The following is a 25,110-nucleotide window of genomic DNA, read 5'->3' as shown; positions in this document are numbered from 1 at the left end:
GTTCGACGTTAAACACGTTAGCAAGTGAGTCGCGAATTGAATTTAGCAGAAATTAGAGTTCACTTAGCGTGCAAAGATTTGATCGGATTGTGTTTTAGAAATTATAACTTATCTCTTAATTTTTTAAATTAAAATTTGATAGGAACGATAGCACTCTAGGAAGATAGGCAAAATCAACATAATCAAGTGTGAATCAGAAACGATATTTCTTGTTTTAATTAATTTTGTCTCAAAATTTTATAACGTATTTTATTTAAAACTCTAAAAATAGAGTCAGTTGCCCTTTTCACGTAACACAAAAGTATCTCTTAAAGGGAGGTCACACAGAAAAATACTCTTTTATTACTCATTATTACAATATTATCTCGCGAAGAGGAAAGCGAATCGTTCGATGTTACGATTTAAAGTCGCGATAAGCTCAAGTCCGGACGCGGAACCCGTCGGAAAACCTGTGGCGTTTTCTATAAAACGACACGCGCTCCAAGATACACCATGGACGCCGACCCCTCCCTCTCTTTCGCTCTTTCACCCGCCCGTGTCTTTTTTTTTTCTCGCACGCGCGAACGGACGGACGGACGTGCGGGCCGAAACAACGAGCGATTTAATTTGGTGGCCACGCGTACGTAACGCGACGGACGGATGGACGGGCCGAAGCATTTTTTCGTCGAGGCCGAGTTTTTCTCTCTCTTTTTTTATTCCGCTCTCGCCTTTCTCTCCCTCTCGCGCGGCTCGTCCTCCTTTTTTTTTGCTTCCCCGACGAAACAATTGGTTAGGGGGGAGAGGGTGCATGCGGAAGGGTGCGCGGGTGTGGGGTGCTCGAGGCGGGCGCGTGTGAGGGTGGCACAGCAGGAGGAGGACGAGGAGGAAGAGTGCGGCGCGGTGCGGAAAGGGGGAGGGGGGGAGGTGGGGTGAGATTGGCGCGGTACAGAGAGCGCGGCGCGGAGGTTGGATGAGAGAGATGAAGTGGCAGATTAACGTCAACCGACGTAGGCCATTCATAACTGGGCTCCACAGCCACGGCGGCCGTGTGTATGGCAGCGCGAGCGAACGAACGAGCGAGCAAGCGAGCGGGCGAGTGAGCGAGCGAGCGAGCGAGCACGCGGATACGGTGCATACATACATACGCGCGCGCGGATACTGTGTGTACGTACGCGTGGAGGAGGAGGGGGCTGGGAGCGCGCACGACGATTTATAGAATTGGAAAAACGATATCGGAAAAATAGTAAACTTTATTGATGAATCCCTTCCCGACCTCTAAGCGATATCACAACGAGAGCGCGAGTCGACCGCATTCCCGCGGTGCTACAGGTGGCATGTAAGCCAATCGACGATTCCCTCCACCTCCACCTGCACCTCCTCCTCCACGTCCTCCCCCTCGGTACTCTTTGACTGACGCTTCCCGTCCTTCGTAAAAATGCCTTTGAAATACGTCGAAATTAAAATCGCCGCGCGAAATGCGGCGCGTGCCGCCGCGGATCCAAAAGGGTTTACTTGAGAAACTCGTTCCCGAGCTCTCGCTCGCGTTCCTTGCGCTTGTGTATCTGAGAAGCAGACGGAAGTAAGTCGCCAAACAGTCAAGTTTTGACGCATCTATGCTGTCGTAGTCGGGAGAGGAAAATTTTATCAGTTGCGGGTAAGTCTAGCTAGATATGTAAGATGTATTATTTTGTATATATATAATGTTCTTTTAAATGAAAACTTTGTATAAACGAAGAATTTATATTACCGAATGTTTATTCATGCACATATTTATTTAATTTATTTCTTGAAAGTGCGTATCTGATTCTGCACTTTCACAAATTTCTCTTTAAAAAACAAGTGCTCCCCCCCCCTGCGCTCTTTTCTGCTTCTCAAATATCGATACGTTGGGTCTTTCGATGATAATTTTGAGATAAATAAATATTTCGAAGTGAGATATTGAGAGAGTGAAATGTTTGAAAGTACAAGAAGCTGTGCGCATTAATCATTTCATTTTTCCGACATTTCTGGCTTTGAATATATTTTTCCTGTTTTGCATTTTTTTCCTTACTAATGCAAGAAGATCAATCACGTGCATCACGAAGTCAGTATTTGTTTCATGCCTGCTATTGAGCGGTGGCACAATGTCCGATGCAGAATGTAATCGAGTTCGATACGGTAACCACGGGTGATTTTATTGTTATCGTATTTCGGCGTAAACCTCGTAACCCCGTAACAACGCATTATCGACGACATCAAACATCGTTACTACACGTTTGCCGTTAAATAGCGTCTGCCGTGTTTTAACCATTTTTGACCTCCCACGCGCGATTCCTTTCCATCCGCGTTCTTCAGAATCAAATAATTCTATCCGCACCTAATACTTTTATGCACTTACGTACCTAACAAAAATCAGCCATCGAATCATCATCGAGTATTCGAAATAACAGTTTATCGAACTTTGAAAAAATATTTTGCAGAATTCTACCGCGTTATTTCTCAAAGTTGCATATAGATGCAAAATATTGTTTCTCAGTTACTTTTAAGTGGACTTGAATTTGACGTGAAATTGTTAAGGGATTTAATATGAAGGATTAAAAAGTCGCAATAAATGCTAAATCTGGCTCTTGTCAAAAATTCGCTCGAAATTGATCACAGAGTCCGTAGCTGTCGGAGCGGTCGACAATTCTAGGACGTCGTGTATAATGTTTTACGTTAGGTTCGACCCTGCCGAAACTCTCAAACATCTCGCTCATGTATAATGCGGCGTATTTGTTGTTCGCGTTCGCCCGTGTACCAATGATGCGGGACGAGAGAGAGAGAGAGAGAGAGAGAGAGAGAAAGAGAGAAAGAGAAACGGATAAATGGCGCGTAGCCCCGGGCGTAATTCCAGGAGGAGCGTGACGCGGAATATAACGAAATAATATCTTCATCCCCGCGCGCGCCGTATCCGCGTTATCAGTCGCGGCCATTTTTCAGGGAGCAACAAAAACCGCGGAGAAACTTCCGCGGAGATGTATTGCCAAAATTACTTTCTGCGGCGATAGCGCTCGTGCAGCACGCGCGTCGTATCCTCAGTCGCGAAATTGAAGCTTGCGACCGGCGCCACATCGGGAAAAGCCGCGAAAGATCCCTTAGAAACGAAAAGTGTGATCTACGCCAAAATATGTAAATTATATAATTTATGGGGGATCGAGGGAGGAAAGTCCTCAGTCGCAAAATTGATATTTGTAATCAATATCATTGTTCGATCGAAAAAAAACCATAAAAAATCTTTTTAAAAAATGTATAAAATTGTAGATTTTAAAGATACGGACAAACAAATATACAAAAATATAATAAGAACAAATAAAATGTAAATTGTATAATTTACGAAAGATCACGGAAGAAAGCATTGAAAGTTGAACATCGGTTTTCTAAGAAGAAGCCACCATTCGAGATGAAAAAAAATCGAAGGATGTAAATATGAAAAATAAATCAGTGAAAATATAGGTGACGCAATAGGAGAAAAAAATGGAAAATTGAATTATGTATGTTCTTGAAGCATCCAGGAGAGGAAGGCTCGCCATTGATAGTATTGTGAGGTGAACTACTCGGATACCCGCGGATGCTCCGTCCGCCTCTGGGGCGACTTTTCGCCTGCGCGAACGAAATGTTCTAACAATCGCCGGGGAAACACCGGACATCCGATATTTGTTTCGAAAAAAATGATCGAGTCCACCGTTAAAAATTACATCTCACGATATCGCATCGGCGGGCGGCGAGCATCGATGTTAAACAATCTGCCATTATCGATCGCGCTTCTGCTCGATAACGATTGAATATTAATGCGAACTTTCCGTATCTAGCTTAGGGAATGACTTCGGAAGGGGGGGGGGGGTGACTGTTACGCTTGTGCAATTAAATGCTACCGCGGACGGAACAGTTGCAGCATTTTTCTCTCGATGAATTTTTCGGAATGCAGGAAAATCTCTTTTTTCTCATTTTATTCTTCTTTGTCTTATTTTTTCCGTTTTTCTTACATTATTTTATCTTATTATATTTTTACTGCATTTTCTTTGTATTATATTTATATTTTTGGAAAAAATATTCCCAAAACAGATAAAATAAGCGTGTTTTGAAACTCTCCGGAAAAAAAAATATTTTTTTGTTGCTGCGACAGTACGCAGCGAGAATTTCAATCGATATCTTAATCATTCGCACCGTAAAGCCGTTCGTGTAAGCTTCTTAAGGATTTGGTTGCTTTGCGGTGTATTAACGAAAGTACAAAAAGGGCCATACGCGAAAATTTAGAAGGGATTGTACGAGGTGCGCGTTTTTCCGAAAGTAGCGTTAGTCAGATTTTCGACGTGGACACATTGCGACAATTTATAATCGTATTTCGTCCGAATTCATCGCGCCCGGCTCAACGGCCACTTTTTTGTCTCATATATTATAATAATATTCACGGCGAGAGAATGTTAGCTGGTACACACCGTAATTATTTACGGTAGAATAAACCCGTTCTCCTGCCGGCTTACGCCGGCTACGCGTAATGCGATGTACGTATAAGTTTCTTAAGAATTTTATTACGCTGTAACATTATATTAGGAGGCAACAGCGTTACATCAGCGTAATTATGCAGCATAATACCGACGAAATTACGTTACAATTTTGCGTAGCGTTACATCAGACGAACCAATAAGCTCTGAAATTTACTTACGACGCGCTTATTTTGCGCGAACGCGGCGCAAGTCGGAGTCTAAAAACCGTGGTCGTGGCAGATCGCGCCGAGCGTCGCGTCGTGTCCCGGCGTGGCAAAAATTCGATTTACATCACGCGTGAAATTAACGTGAAATTAACCGCTCGGCAAATCAATCGGCGAATATTTTTCGGTTTAAAATTTACGTAAAATTCATCGATGCACCGGATTTTAATCGTAACGCAAATATATATATATATATATATATATATACATATGTGTGTGTGTGCGTGTGTGTGTGTGTGCGTGCGTGAGTGCGTGCGTGCGTGCGTGCGTATATATACATATCTCGTAATCGCGTGAGTATCCATTAATACGCGAGAATAAATTAATAATTAATTAATTCACCCATTAGTAACCTGTGACCCACGCGTAACGCGGTACCGATGTATTTGTGATATACTGATGGTCGCTGGTTCGCCCGGGGCTTACCGGTGCGCTCATGGTCGTTCGAGAGTTAGAATACTTCCCGAACAAAGCTTAACTTTTCGACGTACAAGTCCTACGTAATCAGCTAACGCGCCGGCGCTCATTATCTTTTCTCTAAAACCGTGCGGCGTATGTCGGCGTAAAACCATCCTTCCGAAACCATCATTCCGCGATAGACGTGCAGCAGCGAATGGCTACTGAATAGAAATAATGCGGTCATGTAAAGTTATTTAATTATAATTTAAATACCTTTTTTAACGAGCGCGTGGTGCTGTTAATTTTTAATTATGATATCACCCTTTTATAATTTCGTCTTCATTATTAGTCTGAAATAGTTGATGGCGCTCGAAAATATAACCATTAATTGATATCTATGAAACGGTGAATTCGTCACGAATGTACTCTTTCATCTAAGGAAAAGAGATGAATTACATGAAAATATTTCCGAAGCGATCGTCCGCAACATTGGTCGACGCCTCGGAGCCGTCTTCGCCCGTTTTTTAACCCTTCAGCAGCGTGGTGGGATTTTTGCGGGCGGGCGACGTGAGCGCGGGGTGTCATCGCGTAGGTACGTAGGTAGGAAACGTAAAGGACCGTCGGGCATTTCGGGATGCCGGGCACCCGGCGGGACACCCGCCGTAGCTCTCCCTGTCTCGCGGGCTTTAATATCGTGGCATTCCCTTTATTCCGGGAACGGAGCGCAACGCGAGAGATCCACTTTAATCCTAATATACCATACGTAGGCGCCGGTCGCGCAAGTATTGTCTCGGCGCGCCGAGCCGCAAACGACGTTTCACGCCGCGTGGCGATCCGCCGCGGACGGCTCGCGCGTCGCCTTATCCTCCGCGATGTCGCGTGTACGCGTTGGCGACGTCGCGGCTGTCCGCGCGCGTCTTCGTTGCGCGCGTATCTCGTGCGAACACCGCCCGCGAACGGACAAAACATTCGCCGGCGGTGATGTTTGTCCGAGCCGGCGGACCAAGTCGTGCCGCGTTCGTCGCGACCGCGACCCGTTTGCTGACCGAGAGACGTCGCGAAAATTAGAAATTTATCTCTGAAAAGCCGCGCCCGATCGCGCGCCTTGTGTTGTCCGAAGAATCGCCGTCGAATCGTGCGCCGGAGTAATTATGGAAAATATCGCGGGTCGCGCGCCGCGACAATAGCATTCCGGCCGTGACGGCGGCGGCTGGGGGAGAGCCCGAGCGCGCCAAGCCCAGAAGGACGTCCTGTGACGCATTCAATTGAAAATCTCAAGGCACCCTCGTGCACCGTCGCAGGATAATATATAGGGTTACATTACGTGCAAAATCGATCGGTTATTTCGGCCGACGAGAGACATGGAATTCACTCTCTTTCTCGCTCTCTGTCTCTCTCTCTCTCTCCCTTAATGAGACCGCTGTGGCTCGCCCGGCGTTAATTCGCGCCGTTCGCCCGTGAGATTTTGCCTTTGCGAATTTTTGAAACCGGCTGTGTCCGGAAATTTTAGCTCGCCGACCGGGCGAGCTTCGTGGGAAGGATGACTGCGATGTTACGTATATTGCGATCAATCCTCAAGGAATCCGGAATGAAATTTGCAAAAACTACTCATTTACATTCCGATGATGCAGCCCCCTTTGCCGATCGCTTTATATTCTAATGCATCTGAGTGGCGTGCAAGCAAAACTGATATTCTCCAATTTTGCGCAATATTAAGAGAGGAGATGCAAGTATTTGTTCCGTATTTTACACTGTGCATCTCGTGTTTTCGAATAAAAATATATAATAAAATTAACATTCAACGTTTTTTTGGTACAATTTTCAAATGAAAGAATACCTATGCGTTTTTATCCAGATCTGGCACTGCGAACAATTTTCTTTAGCCGCAAATCTCACGATATGGAGAATAAAAGCTTTATTTTTGTCAATCAGAAATCTTGCCAATTAGAACAAAAACATATAATATCAAAAATAGTTTATTATAGAAATATTTGAAATATTTGACATTTGGAATTTTTGCCGTTGTCGATTTTCGACAGTGCTGCGTATTTCTCGCTGTGCGTGACTTTGTAAACAGTCATCACTGTAATGATGGTGTATTTTGACGTATATATGTTGGGTTTTACTTTACAGTTGCGTAACATAATATATCTTCATCAATAATATAATTTTCTAAAAATTGAAAAATTCCACGCGTGTGCGACTGACGCATGTTGTAAACCTGCTCTAATAAATTTCTCTCTTTCCTTTGAATTTTGGATTATCCGTGACGCGAGGCGTAATACACGCGCGCACCGCTGCATTGTTATTGTTGTTGCTATAGGCGGGTGAGCGAGCGAGCGAGCGAGCTAGCGAACGAGCGCCGGCCGTGTAAATAGGAGCGCGCGCACACTCTAATGGAAATAATATCCCGGCTCGTAATGAAATTATGTTTTCCTATGATCGATCAGGTGTGCGCACAGGCGTTGCCCGAGTGACGATTGTGTTGTCGCGAGAGAAGTCTATCCGATCCGAAAGAGAGACAAATTATTCCCGACGCTTGTTCCATCGCGCTCACGGCACGCCGCGCTGAAATCGCCGCGATCGTAATCGTGATGTGGTAAGCGATTTTTTTCGTACGAATATACATATTGATTTAAATAACGTTACGGTCGGAATTGCGGAACCAACTGAAATCCAGCGCGCCACGTCATTATTTCTTGCGAAATTAGGAGTCCATTTCCGTTAACGAAAATAATTATATGGTTCGGGTTTTGTAACAATAGAGGTGGAAAATTCGAAAAATACGTTTTTAAATCACTAGATTCGTTGCACTTTGTTAAATATCGCTGCCCTAGTAACGCGATAGTAGGCGGAAAAATTTCCGCGAAATAGCGGCGTGTCGAATTAATATATATTACATATTAATATTATAAAAATCTCGAGTTCTCCTCGAAATTCTCTCCTTCCTCTTCCTTTCGTTTCTCGCAGAGAATCGGCATGGGGACTAAATTATAAACAGGAGAATTCAGCGGGGGAGTATGACGCGACCGACGTTGCGTTTCAATGTTCCCTTCCCGAGTCAAGGGAGGGTAAGGGCCGGCTCGCCAACCCCTTCGTTCCGCGTGGCTGCGGAATCAGCAGCGAAAACGTCACGGGCGACAATCGAACACTACCAAGTGCCACATTTTAAGAAAATTATTTCTCCTCGCGGAATGTAATTCCGTAACAAAAATTATTACTTCTCGATGCGTTACAAGGTATGGCGTGTAATCAAAATTTACGTTATTACGCTAATGATATCAATAGCAGAGCAATATATTTAGATTTATAATATTAATTTACTTTTAATGAACAAACACTGGAGAAGTAGAAATGCTGCAATAATAATATTTTTCGAATCTTCTTTCCTGAAAGAAAATTACGCGCACTCAGATAGGTACATATAAATCGCAATGAAAATGCTCTACGTACCACTATGTTGAAACAATCGTATCGTAGTTTTTACGTCATATCATCCTTAAATTCGTCACACTTTGGAATTCGATTTACGCCACATTTATAACAAACGACTCGTGCGCGACTCCGAAGAAGGCCAACGCGAGTACGCGTTAATGCGTATGGACGCGAGACGAATAATTCGAGTCGCGTGAAATTCACGAGTTCGGTATTTCGCTCGCGCGCATCTCACCGCGGTAATGCGATGTAACGCCAAGTAATTTCGCGGCTTTCAAATTTCAATTTTTGCGCCGCGGAATTAGCGAGGGCGGAGAGAGCGAAACCGGCACGTTGTTCAACGCTTAACTAATACGCCGTTGTGTTCTTTCCTAATAACGCGCTTTCTCGCACTACATTATTACAGAGGAAAAACTTCTGATCGTACAAGAGGGAGGATAGATATCGAACGAGAGAAATATTTCGGCCTTATCTCTCTCGGATACAACACTTGACTTAAAATACAGAAAGCTGAAGACGAGCTTCGTCGCGATCGCCGTGATCTTAGGATTCGCGCATCAAGAGTTAAAGTTGCATCGCAGTCGAACATGAGAACTCATTCTCCCGATCTGTCCCACTCCACCCCTTACGAAATCGGGCGAAATCATTTGTCGTGACGCGGAGGAGGTAATCGTTTTCCCTTTTTTTCCCCGAAGCGAATGTAAATCAGAGAAAGCGAGAAGAAGAGAGAAAGAGGGACAGAGAGAGAGAGAGAGAGAGAGAGAGAGAGAGAGAAGGCGCGCGCGCGCGCGCGCGTTGAGGAAATAAAAACTCGCTTTAAAGGGGATGGAGTCGCGCACGCGGGCTCGCTCTCTTTCTCTCTCTCTCTTTCTCCTGAAGATCAAAGAAAAAAAAGAACCACGCGGCGGTTTTGTGTACTTTTTAAAGTTAATTCAGTGCGTGGGTCGCCCGCCGGCCTTCCGTTTCGAACGGGTGGAGAAAACGCGAAAATCGGTTTCGGTGTTAAATGCGCGCTCTTTTTTCCCCCTTCCTTTTTTTCCTTTTTTTCGTTGCGTGACCGACAGACAGCCAGCCAGCCAGCCAGCCAGCGCGCACAGTGACGTTTTCGCAACAAAGCCCCGGTTTCGTTCGTCCGCCCTAATGAAATATCATTTATTCACGGAATTTAGATCCGGCAGCTCTGTCTCTTTCTACTTCATTCCATCTCGCTTTCTCTCTCTCTCTCTCTCTCTCTCTCTCTCTCTTTTTGTCGCAACATACGCACAGATTATTTCGGGCTATGCGTGCAACGGGCGACAGCTCGCGCACTTCTTCGTTAACGATTTATTAAATATGTTCTAAAATTTCGCGTGTGAACAATTATGACGGCACGTTACGCTGTTTTAAAAGTGTCCATAGTGTCGATAGTGTGATGTAAGCCAACATTCATCAAATCTTTTTACGAGATTGATCCAATGTCGTTATACATTGCTCGCGAAAGTCGATTTCCAAGATTTTGTTAGACGATATGGAAGACGATATGGAAAAATCGTATGCAAACGAAATGAACACATTTCACAGCAACATTTTTAACTTACTTTACGACGATCGCAGACGGATTTGAAAAATTTGTCCAAAGATGGGAGATGCTTTCGACGCTTACCTAATACGTCGTTATATTACCTAATATTCTTTCCTAATAACGTAGTGCGTCGAGAAACGGGAGATAAATATTCGAAACGGCACAATGAATGAAATGTGTCTCTACGTTACGTGGAAAATGATTCACCGGTGAAAGAATTAACGTGACGCTTACATTCTTCCTTTCGCGAGCTAATAGAATACCGGCCGGTATGCGGAAAAAAAAGAAACAATTGCCGTGTATCTTATTCCGCGTGTATACGCATGTTTCTAGGTCTCCGTGTATTCCCGAACGGTTGCACAACGGTTGCACGCCGGTGATAAATATAGCCGTCGGTTTCTTGCTCTCTTTATCAAACTGCACGTCAACTTGCATAATGTGCGACGCAATGAAATAAATTCCGGGCGACCTTATTACACATTCACTCGGCCGCCGACCGCTCGATAATTTTAATTTTGATCGTAAAATTTGTTTATTTATCTCCGATGGTGGACGTCGGTTACCATTGCTCCGTTATCCTCCACGCACATTCTATCTTAGAAAGTACGCCAGTTACACAGTCAGATTATCGGCGTATGTCACAATCGAGTAGGAATCGTAACCGCGGTACGCGATCTAGTTTTTTCTCTCCTCACGAAGAGGAAAAACTGCGGTTCTAGCGTTGTAATTACTTCTAAGCTCTAAAAAAATACGACCACGTAATTTTTTTCTCCATTTTGCGAGATGAAACTCGAAGATTAATAATATTGGGTTGCGCGAAAGTTTATTCGGATTTTGTTTAATGCGATTAGGAGGGGATTGTGCGCCTCAGTCTGCCGGCGAAAACTGCCACAGTTAGACTGTCTTGTCTTGTCCTTATTCGCGCCATATTCTCGTGACATTTTACTTTCTACAATTACCGATTGCTCCGGTTGCAGTTTGAAGAATAAAGATTTAAATCTTTAAGGGCCATCAAAAACTACTCCAAGAGAGCACGGTCCAGCAACAATAACGTATTCGCGATAACATAAGCCGCGCAAGAGCGCTATTTTTCCAGTCGCGTAATTCTATTTACCTTCGCGGACGGGAAATTCTAGAATTTACAAAAAATAGGCCGCAGCGATGTGGCATTTCGCATTTGTCTTTTTTTTTATTTTTGCAAAAATATTCTTCGTATTATTTTAATATACTTATATTCTAAATATAAAAACGTTATTTCAGGAATAATACGATTCCCGCTTTTTCCTCCGCTTCGGAAAATGAAGCCTCGAATTTAAATAAATTTAATAGATTTCTCCGGTAGGCGTATACTTTTGTAAAGATAGCGGCTCTCGAATATTTTCCTATTTTCTTAACTTTAAAGTTTCATATCCCGAAGCAGAGGAAAATGGAATTGCACCGCTGTTAAAATAGCGCCCGTCCTCTTTCCCCACCCACCATTTATAATGCGAACTCGCGCGATTCACCCCGCAGAAGGGGAGAGAAAAAACAGAGCAACGGAGGAGCAACGGAAGAGGAGGAGGAAATAAAAACGCACGGCGCGCAGAATTTTTGCGCCCGAGCGGTGCCCAGCGACTGATCGGAATTAGGAATGCCGGCCACGTATCGAAAGTTCGCGACAAAGATTAAAGCGCGCGCTGCCGAATTTCGCGGCAACGATTCGTCGCAGCGCGCGTACGCAGTTCCGCGACGCGAAAAATCACATCGTTTGTCGCGCCTGAGCGGTGCATCACAAGGACCAGAATACGAATGAAATAAAAGGGTAAAATATAAAAAAATATCGGGAATAAAATAGAAATAGGAGAGGAGATGAAATACTGTAACAATTAATATAAAGCTTTGTAGCGCGGCCGTTCTTTTTTTTTATTTTTTTTTTTTTTCAATCTGGATCAAAGGCAGGTCACGAAATTAATTGTTACTACTGCGCATACTTTGCATTGAACTGTTTCCTAATTATGATAGCACACGTAGAGAAACTAGTGTGACTTAAAAGCCATCCGTTGAGAGCCAGCAGGTAGAAGCGCTGCTGCAAGATGGACCGACCCGACGATTAACGCGAAAATCGGGCGAGACGTTAAGAATCACGAAAGACAGGGGGAGGTGTGCACCGAATTGCGATCGTGCGACCAATCGCGCGCGTGCCCGTCGTCCGCGTTATTACTTTTTTATTATCGTTATTACGGCGCGCTCGCTTTGCGTCGAGCTGCCAATCGGAGAACAGTTGTACCGGCGTTGCCGGTGCACAAAAGCGGAAAGACAGGTCCTCGCTCCTTAAGGCTGAGGGAACAAAGCGAAGTTTGGAGGAGCGCGTCGTAAATATCACGGTTGGACACGCCAAAATTTCCTCGTAACAACAGCTCTGTTTTATGAGCGGATAAAATGCGAGAAGATATATCGCGGATATACAGAGAGCGTATATTACGTCATCGCAATGGTTACGCAAACATTTTTCCCGGCCCGGGCGCAAAGTGTTAAATTCCAATATGTTTACGCCAGTGGCCGGAGCGTTGTACAAAAGCAAACGTAACGGAGAGCAACGGGCGCTGCAACGCGACGCGACGCAGCGCGTCGCAACGCAATGCAACGCAACGCAACGCAACGCAACGCAACGCAGCTCGCTAACCTTCGTGCCACATGTTCCCGATCGTTCGCCCCGAAAAAAAGAGAGGCGTGCGCGCGCGAGAAAGAGCGACGTCCGGTCCGGTGCAAAGGGACGCGGGAATAGAGGGGGGCCGGTAAGAGGGGGGCGGGAGGGAGGCGGGTGAGACAGGCGGAATAGAGGGACCGAGACAGCCGGGAAAAAAAGACAGTCTTGTGTGCACCCGATGGGGCACTTTCACCTGCCGGCCCTTAAGGTCCCGACCACGCGGCGAGATACGAGAATATCGAGGTGACTCGACGAAATTCGTGAACCCTTTTTGCCCAAGGGTGCCATGCGACTCACGCGTTTCGCGAGGGGTGGTGCACAGCCGAATATACCGAGATAAATCTGAACAATTTAAACACAGGTATTTTGCAACATTTTCAACATTTTTTTGCATTCATCGAGAGAACGATATTTCCGCATTCTCGGGGGCAAAAAAACAAGAAAAATGCAGGAAACACTAAACCTTTTATTGCGATGCTTAATTTGTTAAAATTAAAAGTGATAAAAAAATCATGATTGCGAATTCTTTCTCCCGATTGTGAATATTAGAAGCCGGATGATTAGCGCTCTTTTACTTTTCAGATTTCGATGGTTTTTCAAGTTTATTTCTCAAAATATTTTAGTGTCATTATTTCTTGCAAAAATTTCTCCTCAATTTTATCAAAGTCGGCATGTTTACACTTTTTTCTTTCTTACAAAATATATCAGCAGGAATATTATTTCTGCTTCAATCTGATCGCGCGCGCGCGCGCGCGCGGTTTGACATACATTAGTATTTGAAAAATAATGCGCGCTAGAATGAAACACTTACTGCGGGTCTGCCGAGGACAGCTGCTGTGACGCACGCTCGACGCTTCGTGATCACGTTTCGGCTGGAAATGACGTGAAGCGCGCAGCGTGCGGAAGGACCGCACCTCGCGCTTTACCACTCTCGTGTAATTACTCGTACGTCACATAGGCGCGGAGCGAGGATCTTACCTCGGCGTGTGACAGTGAACGCACGGCGATCGGCAAAGCCCGGTCTATCGCGCGGGGAGCCTTTAACTCGCCTCGGGCGAGTCCACGCCTAAAATCGTAACATTGATGGGCACGCGCGTCGTGCCCTCCTCGTGTACGCAATTCCGATTCGTCTCGCGTATCTCGCGACTGCGAGAGTAAAGTGAATCGACTTACCGATCAGCTGTCGCGCAAGTCGCAATTGTCTCGCGCGTGCAAAGAGGAAGAATGCCGGTAGCCGGCGTCGCTCGCAACGCACAATCCACCTCGCAGGATCATCGGACTTTGGAGAATCGCCGAAAACACGTCGGCCGCGCGCGAACGATGCAGCGCCGCGGGTTAATTTGGTGTTGTCCGCTTTAACGGAAAGGAGGTTGATACGTTCCCTTTAATATATACAACATAAAAAGTTTCACGACGAATAAAGCGACCGGGGGAGTGGGAGCGAGCGAGCACGGGAGGGTATGGGGAAGCGCGAGTGCGGCGGCGGAGTGGAAAGTGGGGAAGCGCGCGGGAGTGTGAGTCGCAGCAGCGGCGGTGCGAGCGGGACCGAGAAGGAGCGAGGGTGGGTCGTGGGGTGCGAGAAAGACGCCGGTAGGATCGGCCGCGCGAGCGAGACGTCGCGCAGCCGGGAAGATTTGGTCCGCGTGAGCCGTCGGACGACGTCGCGGACGTGCAGCTTCCTCCAAGTCAACCGTCGCGACGACGAGACCATCCTCGAGAGTCGATTGTGCCGCGTGGATCGTCGACGCGGCACCGAGGACGCCGAGTCCGTCGTCGCGTAAAACTGCGATCGTTCCGCGGCAGGCCCGGTCAATAGTTTCGCGCGATAATGTCGGAGCGACGAGGATCTCGTCGAGGAACGGCAGCGGGCGCGGGCGGTGCGGGAGAGGCAGCCGTCGCCGGGGCGGTGTGAGGCGGGTGGCGTGTGAGCGCAAGCGAGAGAGAACGAGGCGAACGGGCAGAGACGATGGCTCCGGGCTACGGCGGCGTTCATATTGTCCGCGTATCGCCGCGGGCGCGCACCGGCCGGAATTTCGGGAGTGCGCGCAAAAAGAAAATTTCTCTCTGGTTCGACGCGACTGGCCGCGGCCGACATTCTCAGAGAGAAGTTTCTTTTTTCGCGCTGTCCGCGAAAATTCTGCGAAAATCCCGGCCGGCCGTGCGACGGTCAATTCCTTCGCCGGCCAGCCGGGTCTCGTTTATTTTTGCATTTTAAGGCATTGAAGAAAAGAAAATGTTAAAAAATAGGAAAAAGCGAGCGCTCGGGCATAGGGTGGGCCGGTGAGAGGGCGGTCCGGAGGTAGGTGGAGGCGGCGGACCGGCGATATAGGGGCGAAAAGGGGGGACGAGGTAGAGGGCCGTGGGGGCAGGGAATGGGGAAGATGTGCACAAAAACGTACCGACGAACGTACAATGAAGCAAAAAGGGGTACCTAACCTACCGGCGCGGAGTTGAAGTCCGTAGGCCCAGAAAAGAGTAGTCGGAGATAGAGGGAGGGAGAGAAAGGGAGAGAGAGAACGAGAAAGAAAGCTCTGAAACGGGGCGGCGGTAGCCGGTGAACGAAGAGAGCGAAGGAGGGTGGCGCGAAGGGACGGACGGGTTTTAGTCCGGAGAATTCTTCAAAATGTAGCTGCCAATCGCGGGCGGTGCGCCGCCCGCGCTCGCGTTCCCGCAAACGATGACGTAAGAACGGACGTGCATGCACTTTCCGCCCTGGACAACGACGGCGCAACGCGCCGTTGCAATTTCGAAAAGTATACACCGCGGTGGACGGTATTGTGCGTCGAGCGATTCCGGAAATTCACGCGAGCTCTCTGGCCTCTTCGATCGGACAGCCGCGCCGTCGAAGGAAGCGCGGAGCTTTCCACGCTGGATGTCTCACCAGCCACGAGCGAGATCTCGATTCGGATTCTTGGATAATTCGGCGAGCGATGTGGAGCGATATTTTGTCAAAAGTCCAAAACGTAGACACACAGCCGCGTAAATTAACAGCGTATATAGTAAAGCGTCCGACAGCTACGGATTCGAGAAAATCTGGCGGACACGCGGTTGCCAGGCGGGCAGTTGCTACAGGTCATAGATCGGAGGAGAAATCTTGTAGGTTTAAAGTTCCAAAAATTTGACGGATAGAAACCTGCTTAAAATACGGACCACCCTAGAAATATATTTAATCTCGAGCTTGATACTCTTCACATCTCGCGATTCTCTTTCTCCTTCCCTCCCTCTGTCTCTGACTACTCTCTTCTCGTATCCTCGTTTTTACAACGCGAAGAGCTACGCTCCTTCCGCCCCGAAAAAAGCCTGTGTACGTCCATGGACAGCGGGTAAAGCACATCCCGGTGTTTCCGGCGTGTCTCAGTGCCTCAGTCTCCGGTCTCGCCAAGTGTATTTCAGTGTATCTCCCTTTCGCGGCTCTTATTACGTACGGGTTAGCGTATCCCTTGCCGTGTCTTTTCGACACGTGGTTTCCGCGATACAATTTTCACGGTAAACACGCTTACGTGCGTAATACGTGTACGACAGTACGACAGGCCGACGAAACGCAATGCGATACGCTATTCTCGCACTTTAGTGTCCTCCTCGCCCGTATACGGGGCAATAAGTACGTATATATTAGCGCCGTATGGAGTTAATGGAAACGAGAAATACAGGCGGAGAGAGATAGAAAGAGGGACAGAGAGGCAGAGAGGCAGAGAGAGAGAGAGAGAGGGGGGGGAGGAGGAAGAGGGAGAGGGAGAGAAAGAGGGAGATAGCCGAGAAACGAGAATTCCACGAAATGTATCCGCCGATGTTGGGAGCAGCGCGCGCGAGCATCCGCGTGACGTAAGATCCATAACGGATGAGCCTGGCGTGCATGCTCCGAAGCGGCGGGAAGGGAGCGCCTTTTTCTGCTACGTACTGAAATCGAATCGCTCATATTCTACAAAGGGTTTTATCCCGAAAACGTCGAAAATGAGTTTTCGCCGTACGTGCTGCCTTTTTATGCAGACACATTTATTTGCTCGTTAGAAAAGCGTCTGTTTTAGTCGTTGATGCAGGAAAAAGATGGGAGAAAGAGAAAGAAAGAGAGAGAAAATTTGTTAGGAGTAGTAATAGAATAAAATGATTTAATATAATTATAATGCCTTTAACGATAGCAGTATTAATGGTTTTTTTATTCTCTGAAACAAAAGAATTTTGGAGCAACATTTGTCGTCTAAAATGACTCACCAATTCGTTCAATCGTACGCAGTAAGTTGGATTTATCATTAAATTCATCATTAACGTTATATTCGGAAGCTGCAATTTTTTTAGGGTCCGCGAAGAAAATCGAAATCGAAAAGTAATTTTTGCTGAAATGTAAGAAAAACAATCAGAGGGGGGAGGGGAAAAAAAAACAGAAAAATAATAATAGGTTCTAAAGCACTCTGTATATGGATATATTTTTCATATACGCATTTGGTATTGTTTAGCAATAAAGCAAATGTCGTGCAAAAAAAAACAGCATAGATTTTATTTACATTCAATCTAAATCGCTTGTTCCCTAAAGGGATATTCTTGTGTATTTTTACACGCGCACTTTTTTTTTTACCGCGTATGCGCAATATTGTTCTCCATTACATTTGCGTGGAAATCATTTTTGCAGCTCTATTTGGTTATCCGAGAAAAATCGGGCAAAAATTGCAGAATCTGTTAACTTCCATTATATCTGAAATTATCAGTTTACTGCAGTTATAGTAAATAAATCATGTTAGAATGCGCACGATTTACCATACGCTTTCTATATCAGTTTACTATAGAGTAAAAGCCGATTATTTTATTTATATATATTCCGAAGTAAACGATTTTACGATTAGATCGATACAGCGCATTGTTCTTACCTGCGTGTACGCGTGTGGTCATCCGTATGCGTTTATCTAACACGAGATAACTCGTCTCAACTCACAAACTGATATGTCTGATTGACATTTTCGTGAATCACCTTGTTGCATCACGCATTTGCGTTTTATTTTATACATTTTCTATTATAATTTTAATAACCACTATTTGCTCAAGAGAGCTACGTACATCCCGGGATGGAGAAAACTATCTATTCAATTGTTTATTCGCCTATTCGTCTTATGTAATATTTCCTCATATTGTCTAAATAATATTGTTCGTATTTTGATACTTGTTGTGGCGACGCAACTGCGATTTTGCATACGTTTCTGCTAGATCTGAGGCAACTTGAGTCGTGACGATAAACGCGCTGCTCGCGATAATTTCGTGATAACTTTATCATTCACGGTACACACATACACACACACACACACACACACACACATATATATATCGGATCTCAGAAACGACGCTCTCACGTCGGCGTGTCGCCAAGTGAATCTCAAGTTGAAACCTTTGCCAGCATTCGAGAACAAAATACGTATCTCGAATTAGTAACATTTTTCCCGCATTTTTACTCAATATTTGCAAATGAATGAAAAATATTCGTTAATTCACAAATCTTAGATTTAGTTTAGAGTGTATTAATTACGTACCGCCAACGCTTTTATTAATCTGTAATATAGTTTAATAATTAAAGATTTTTATTTATCTCTCAAACTCTTTCACCTAATTAATCGTGTGTTACATCTCTGAGACGCACAAAGCTGCCAAGGCATTTCGTTGTTCCGAAATGAATTCGTTACGTCACGAAGACACTCTCTGATCCCTTTCCAGAGGAAATTATCGTTAGAAGGGTCCCGGCCCCTCCTCGTTAAATTATTGGGGTCCAAGGGCAGCGCGGACCGCTTCCTTTTTATTGTCAGCCGTGGACTTCTCCGTATATTCGCATGCAAAGCTCCTCCTGACGCCGCTATTTCGCACAATTGCTCGAGTAATCCACGGGATACTAAGAATAGATGATAGACAAATCGTCTGTCGTATATTCAGAAATTTTGCCGACTTTTATTTACGCTGAATCCATCTCGTCGTACTTATTTTTTAATCGGCAAATGCTGCACCTCTTTTTCGGGAATATTCAACGATCGTCAGTTGGTTTGATCAAAGACAAATTGTTTGTTATTTTATACAAGATGTACCTGATCTTTTAAATTCTTCCGAGTTCGACTTTTTTTCTCAGCAGAAAATTTTCAAAGAAGCTTAATTTACGAATATATTCAAAAATGAAGGGGCTTTCGCAAATTAAGCTTCGCGAGTTGTAACAAGATAAATAAGAAGACCTTGGCTCTCGATTAATTTTAAATAGACTTAACTTCGACTCCACCTTAGCAGAAATTTCATTTGACGCTTAATCGCCGTGATATTGAATGTTGGAAGTTGAAAAGTCGCGATGAGCGATGACGTACCAAATTTTAATGAAAGGTCGACTCTCGTGACTCGTCTGAGAATTTATTGAGATTCCATCTCGCAGTACTCGATGTTAATTATCTCCGTACGTGATATTATTTAGAATTGATTCGTTTTGCATACTATATTATCGCATAATACATTATTTATTATATTATGTATTTTATATACACATTGTTTTATGATAACATGAAGAATGATGAACATTAATTTTTGTGCAAGTTGCACAATTCGAAATATTTCTGGAATATTTTATGCTGCGTAAGAAATATATTTACACGTTTGAGGACCTTGATGGTTGTCAAGTGCATCGCTAGACTGTTGATCGGAATGATCTTGGCCTGCAGCACCTGTCTTGTATAATATTTCAATAATTTCGCATTCGTCAAAATTCCTTTATTTATTGTCAAACATCCTGACCTTTTAAAAAACCCCGTATATTTTTCACATCGCAAAAGTATCGAGAATAATTTTATTATTTTTAATGTTTTTATTAAGTATTTTCTTTTAATGCCTTTATCGAGTACTTTCAGAACCTTTGATGGTGCCTTTTAGGTATCAATACCCTAGCCAAAGTATCGATTTTGTGATAACACGCTTTTAATGCATGCGACGTTTCAAGCAACCCCCGATGCTCGATTCTTCCTTTTAGGTATCGAAAAGCAAAGCATCGATAATATCTCCACAGTTTCTGTATGCAGATGCGTAAAATCGGTGTCGTTCGTCGGACATGTAATGTTACTCGTCGCGGTTGCGGATCCGCGCGCGCATGAACGCACGCACCTTTCGAAATCCTGATTAGTTAATGAAGTTAATAAGCGGTCGGGCGTGGCCCGTGAAACCCGATACGCGATAATGCAGATAATGGCTATAATTTTTACTCGCCCGCGTGGCGCTGGATTACGTTACTTTAATAAAACGGGGCGGAACGCGAGCGAACGAGCGAGCGAAATGTACGCGCGCGCGAATCCTGCGGTATCGCGCGCCCCTCCATAGCTGCATCCCGTAACATACAATTTCATGGGCGCAATTAGCATTGATCGATAATTGCGCGTAGTACTATCGATTCAGTCCGAAGATTAATGTCTTCGGTTTCGTAGCCTAAAAGAGTAATCATCTTTTCAGTCATGATAGTACATTTGTTTTCATAAAATCGCCCGTACGCTCCGTCTATCCAGAAAGTAAAGAGAAAAGAAAAAAAAAAAAGAGAACAGAGGAAATCAGTCTCGCTTCCTGTTTCTCTTTCTGTTCTGTTTCTCTCTTTTCTTTTCTTTTTATCTGTCTTCTTTCGCTCACCCTTCCTCCTGTCTCTTTCTCATATTCTCTCCTCACTTTTCCCATTTTTTCCTTCCTACACTCTTAATTTCTCTCTCCTCTTTCCCTCATCTTCTTTCATGTTTTACATTTCCCCTCACCCCCTCCCGCACACACAACACTTTTCTCTCCTCAAACTTTTCCTCATATCCCCCCATATCTCACGCTTTTTATCTCATCTTCTCTTACTCTCTGTGTCTCTTTTTTTACACTCTTTTCTTCCCTCCCTCTTACGTTTTACTATTCTTTTACTTACACGAGAGAGAGAGAGAGAGAGAGAGAGAGAGAGAGGGGCAAATTTGAGAGTATGTGAGAAGGTGAAGGAAAAATTGTGAGGGAAAAGCAAAGTAGTGCGTATGGAGATGAGGAGGTGAAGAAGGAAAAAAGCGCATGCGAGGGGGGTGAAAGGGGAGAATTATAGTGTGCGCAAAGAGATGACGGAAAAAGTGTGACAGGGAAATGTAGGTAGGAGGTATAAGCGGAAGAGCATGAGGGAAGTGAGAGAAAGAACGTGAGGTGAAATGGAGGAAAGATGGAGAGCGTAAGACTCCTCTCAGGCTTTTTGGCTCACCCCCACTCTCAGCTGTTGTTTATTTTTCTTTTCAGTTTTCTTCCCCTACGTCTCGCTTTTTTTTCTTTCTCCCCTATTTTCTTTTTAGCCGTTTTCTCGCTCCATCTCTCCTTCCGTCTTTATTTACCTCTCGCTGTCTTTTGGCCACTATCTCTCTTCGTCCTTATCAATATGTCTTTGTCTCCGTCGCCTCCCCGCCGTAACCGCCTTCGGCCCACAGCACTTCGTGTCACTGCCGTCTTACTTCGCGTGGGATCAAGACAGGTAAAGACAGACAGAGACGGAAAGTGACACGGGAGTGACAGCGGGAGAGTGTACGTACATTTCTTTGCTTTTGACGTTTGTTATTGGGTAATACTATCACACGGCCCGCTGCCACGTTCCACGTTATCCTTTGACATTCGGTTCGTCCACGAGTCCTCGTTTCGAATGTATGTATGTGCACAATTTTTGAGAGAAAAAAAGAGATATAGAGAAAAAAAGCTGCGCAGAAGGTTACGAAATGGCCAACAAAGTCCACCTACGTTCGAATTTGTAATGATGAAATATCAAGATGTTATATAAAAAGAGTGGAGAAAGAATATACATATAGTTTTGCAATCAAGCAATCTTAATCTTGCAGATTTATTATTTAAACAATTTGCAGTCAACATTTCCTTAGCGAGGATAAAGTCCATTAGCGCCCTCCATTTTCTATGGGCTACAAATTCAATAATTTTTTTATTTGCACCCTATAGAAAATGAAAAATTTCTTTTCGCGAATTACGCTGTTCAGGAGTGAAAATACTCCAGGAAAGAAACCTTATTCTTCATTTAATTTCAAGTCGACTTTACTTTAATAAGATTTTTATCTGAGAATCATTTAGGAGAATATTTAACGTTAAAAATTAAGAGATTGTGAAAGCAGCGTAATCCACCGTTGCAGCGTCCACTAAAATAATCGCTGACAAAAATTGAGTGTGAACGTTTGAGAAGTAGAATTTGCCGGGAACACGTTCGCCCCAGATTGGGGCATTATTTAAAATCATCTGACGCCTACTGACAAACGCTAATCTACAATTTATACGCGGGGAAAAACAACAATCCCATGCGCCGAGCGTGCAAACAACCGTGCGTTACAGTATGTGCAATTTAGCGCTACATTATTTTCCTTACTTCATTATTTCTGTTTTTCCGGCAATACACGCGAGGCGTACGGCAAGTTTCGGCTCGCGATCTAAACTTACGAATTCGTGAGGTGATGGAGCCATTTGAACGAGCCGGTCTCGTTCATCACGCCGCGTGAAGAGAAACAGGGATAAAAAAAAGAAAATCATCGCGATACATTTTTTCCAGCCTACTTATACGCAGCCGGTGTTAATAAAGATTTTAACTCTCTCGGTTCCCTCTTTTACTCTTTGTCCCACGCGGACTGCGCCGCACCACGCCTCCTAAAACCCTCCGGGCATCGTTCGGGCCGCTCTCTGTCCCTTCTCGGTTCGCCTCGAAAATTCTTGGTACTCCGCCGCTTCCGAGAAAGTGCTGTGCGGTCGCTTCGCGTCGCGTCGCCGACCGCTCTTCCAGCGAAAGAAAGAGGGAGAGATAGAAACGATCCAGCGACGATTCTCCGTTCCGGCTAGTTTTCAATAACGGTGCGCTTTTTTCGTCTAAAATATTCTCGAAAGAGAGTGAGGGAGAATTGTTGCGTAACGAGATACAACGGAACAATCAGGAATACATCTGTTTTATTAAAATATATCTTTTTTCTAGTGATTTATGCTGATTGCTGTTAATAGGTTTGAGAACCGCGGCGTTAAGTGTGAAATTTGAAATGATTAACACCGATCATTAATGTCATTTGTCGTGTCATTATTTTCGAACATCAAAAGCACTTAACTGAAAGCATTTCAATACGCTTTTTTCGTGCACATGTCGAAATAAATGATATAAAAATTTTATTAATTTGCGGCCTGCAAAGATAAACTATACGTGAAATTTTAATAAATATATATTTATTACGTAAAGTCTGAATTATAAATTATTGTTGAACCCGATCCTGATCATAAAGGTTAAATTACAATTAATTACTATTTGTTATTTTAAATTAGTCGTTTAAGTGATTTACAATGGTTGAAATATTTTTCATTTCATACAGTGATGAGATGGGTGAGGGCGGGGAGAAAGCTCGGCGAGGGGGAGGAAATTTCGATTTCAGTGCGAACAAGTAATGAGCATTTTGTGACAATAAATCACGCGGCCTGTGTGTGCCACTCGCAAAAACGAAACGAACCAATTTGATGTACTCTCTCGTGCCTTTTCGTTCCAGTTCTCCACCGCGCGTATCCCAGCCGAACGAAAATATCAGTTCATCGATTGTTTTATGCGCAGTTTTACGACTCGCGCCTCCCTGTAATAAAACGCGCGCGCCGGGCCCACCGCCACGTTACATATCTAAAAATGCCATTTATTATTTACCACACCGGACGCATTCGCGCCCGCGTTTCGATCCGCGCCGCGGCAATCGCGCGCGCCGGATCTTATTTCGCGATGAGAGTTTCACGCCCTCGATTAATCCGCGGCAAGGCTGCATGGCAACCTACCAATATTAATTTCCACCGGAAATTATTATCCACGTTATTCGTTCGATACCTATATATCTCGCGTTGCGAGCGCAGCTCCTTTTTTTCATCTCCAATTTCTTCAAGTCCGATTTTTCCTGCAATTTTCCAACATGCATTTTCGAACATCGAAGGACATTGTTGTGAAAATCCGCGCACTCCGGCACGCGTCCTACTTAATTTCGCTCGATTGATCGTATGTTGTTGCGTGATCATTGGCGTCGATTAAAAATAGTCGATTCGCGATGCTCAGTACAGTCGGACGGGCACGATCTTCAAGGGTGAAGGAGAGCGCATCGCGGCGGCAGTATGCAACTCAGGTAGTTTCCTACATTCAGGGAGCGCCGGCAATGCCTGTCCGCCCCGGAGCACCCCGTTCTGTGATGAATATCCGTGCCGGGTCCCTCCTCTCCCTCAAGCCTCCCCCTTGCCCCTCCGTCCTTCCTCCCCATTCACCTTCTCTTCTCCTCACGCTCCCGCCCGCTCTCGTCTTTTGTCGCCGACGACGCGGCACAATGCCGCATAGCCGAGGTCCGTGGTGTGCGCTTCCTCTCTCTCCTTTCCCGCTACCCGTCGTCTCGCTGAACTTCTCTCTCCCCCCCCCCCCCCCTCTCTATCTCCTTTCCTACAGATCCGCGACTCCGTGAAAAGGACTTAATCACATGCGGCACCAGGGATTTGTCCCTCGCCAGGTAGCGAGAAGCGGACGGCACGAGATCGCTCACGCGCGGGGATTTTCGACGTTGATCGGCGTACGCGGTACCCGATCTCCTCCTCTCCTCCCCCCACCGGCTCGTCGCACCGCTTTGAGCACCCTGTTTCGGGTTTTCGGGAAAGGCCGGACGGCGGCAGGTACCTGTCTTTCTTTGTGCCGTCGCTTTCGTGAGCGAGCGAGCAAGCGAACGAGCGGCGCGCCGTAATTCTTTCAGTCTTTTTCGGAGCCGCGCGTTTTCGACATATCCACGTAACTGTAAGTCCCGAGAACCTCCGCCGTCACTCGCTTCTTTTTTCGCAGGCTGCCGCAGAGATGACAAAAGCTACGTTCACAGATTTTTGGGCCGGTTCGAAGTCTTTCTCCTTATATAATCGCGCCGAAACGTTAAAGCAATATTATGCGCAATAACTCGCCTGCGCTTCCTGTACTTGATCCGCATTCAATGTTGGGTAAGAATTTGTCCTTCACGACTGTATATTGTATTCTAAAATTATCGTTTCATTAAAGAGGATTTATTTCGTCAACCGACCTTGTATATTTCATTTTCCATCCTTCCTCATCGCGCAAATTCTTAGACAAAATTATTAACGGCAGCATCCAAGAGAATTAAATTAAAATTTCGAAGGAACTGTCCATTTTCCGTGGCTTACGACTTGGAACAGGAAGGCCTATATTGACGGTACCTTTTTTTCTCATTTTGAGATCCTCGAGGAATTCACAAAGAATAGACATATGCCGTTTTTGCAGAAATCTAGTACATCTTTCGACCGAAGTAAACCGCTATGAACCGAAAGGGTCTAAGC

General features: G+C 45.1%; 2 long non-coding RNA genes across 2 annotated transcripts; one reads left to right on the top strand and one right to left on the bottom strand.

The window, feature by feature from the left end:
• The first annotated feature begins 652 nt into the window (after window positions 1–652).
• Window positions 653–24,831, top strand: LOC136997694 (uncharacterized). The gene is made up of 2 exons (XR_010888328.1): window positions 653–1,633; window positions 24,608–24,831. It is a non-coding gene; the product is annotated as an uncharacterized lncRNA (long non-coding RNA).
• LOC136997693 (uncharacterized) lies at window positions 17,255–18,350 on the bottom strand. Its single transcript, XR_010888327.1, has 2 exons — window positions 17,646–18,350; window positions 17,255–17,473 (listed from the first exon to the last, which is right to left on the bottom strand). It is a non-coding gene; the product is annotated as an uncharacterized lncRNA (long non-coding RNA).
• Window positions 24,832–25,110: the final 279 nt, after the last annotated feature.

This window comes from Linepithema humile, chromosome 2, assembly GCF_040581485.1.
Source record: "Linepithema humile isolate Giens D197 chromosome 2, Lhum_UNIL_v1.0, whole genome shotgun sequence".
NCBI classification, from domain to species: Eukaryota; Metazoa; Arthropoda; class Insecta; order Hymenoptera; family Formicidae; genus Linepithema; species Linepithema humile.
The sequence above is the reverse complement of the archived record's forward strand: the minus strand, read 5'-3'. Positions and strand labels throughout refer to the sequence as shown.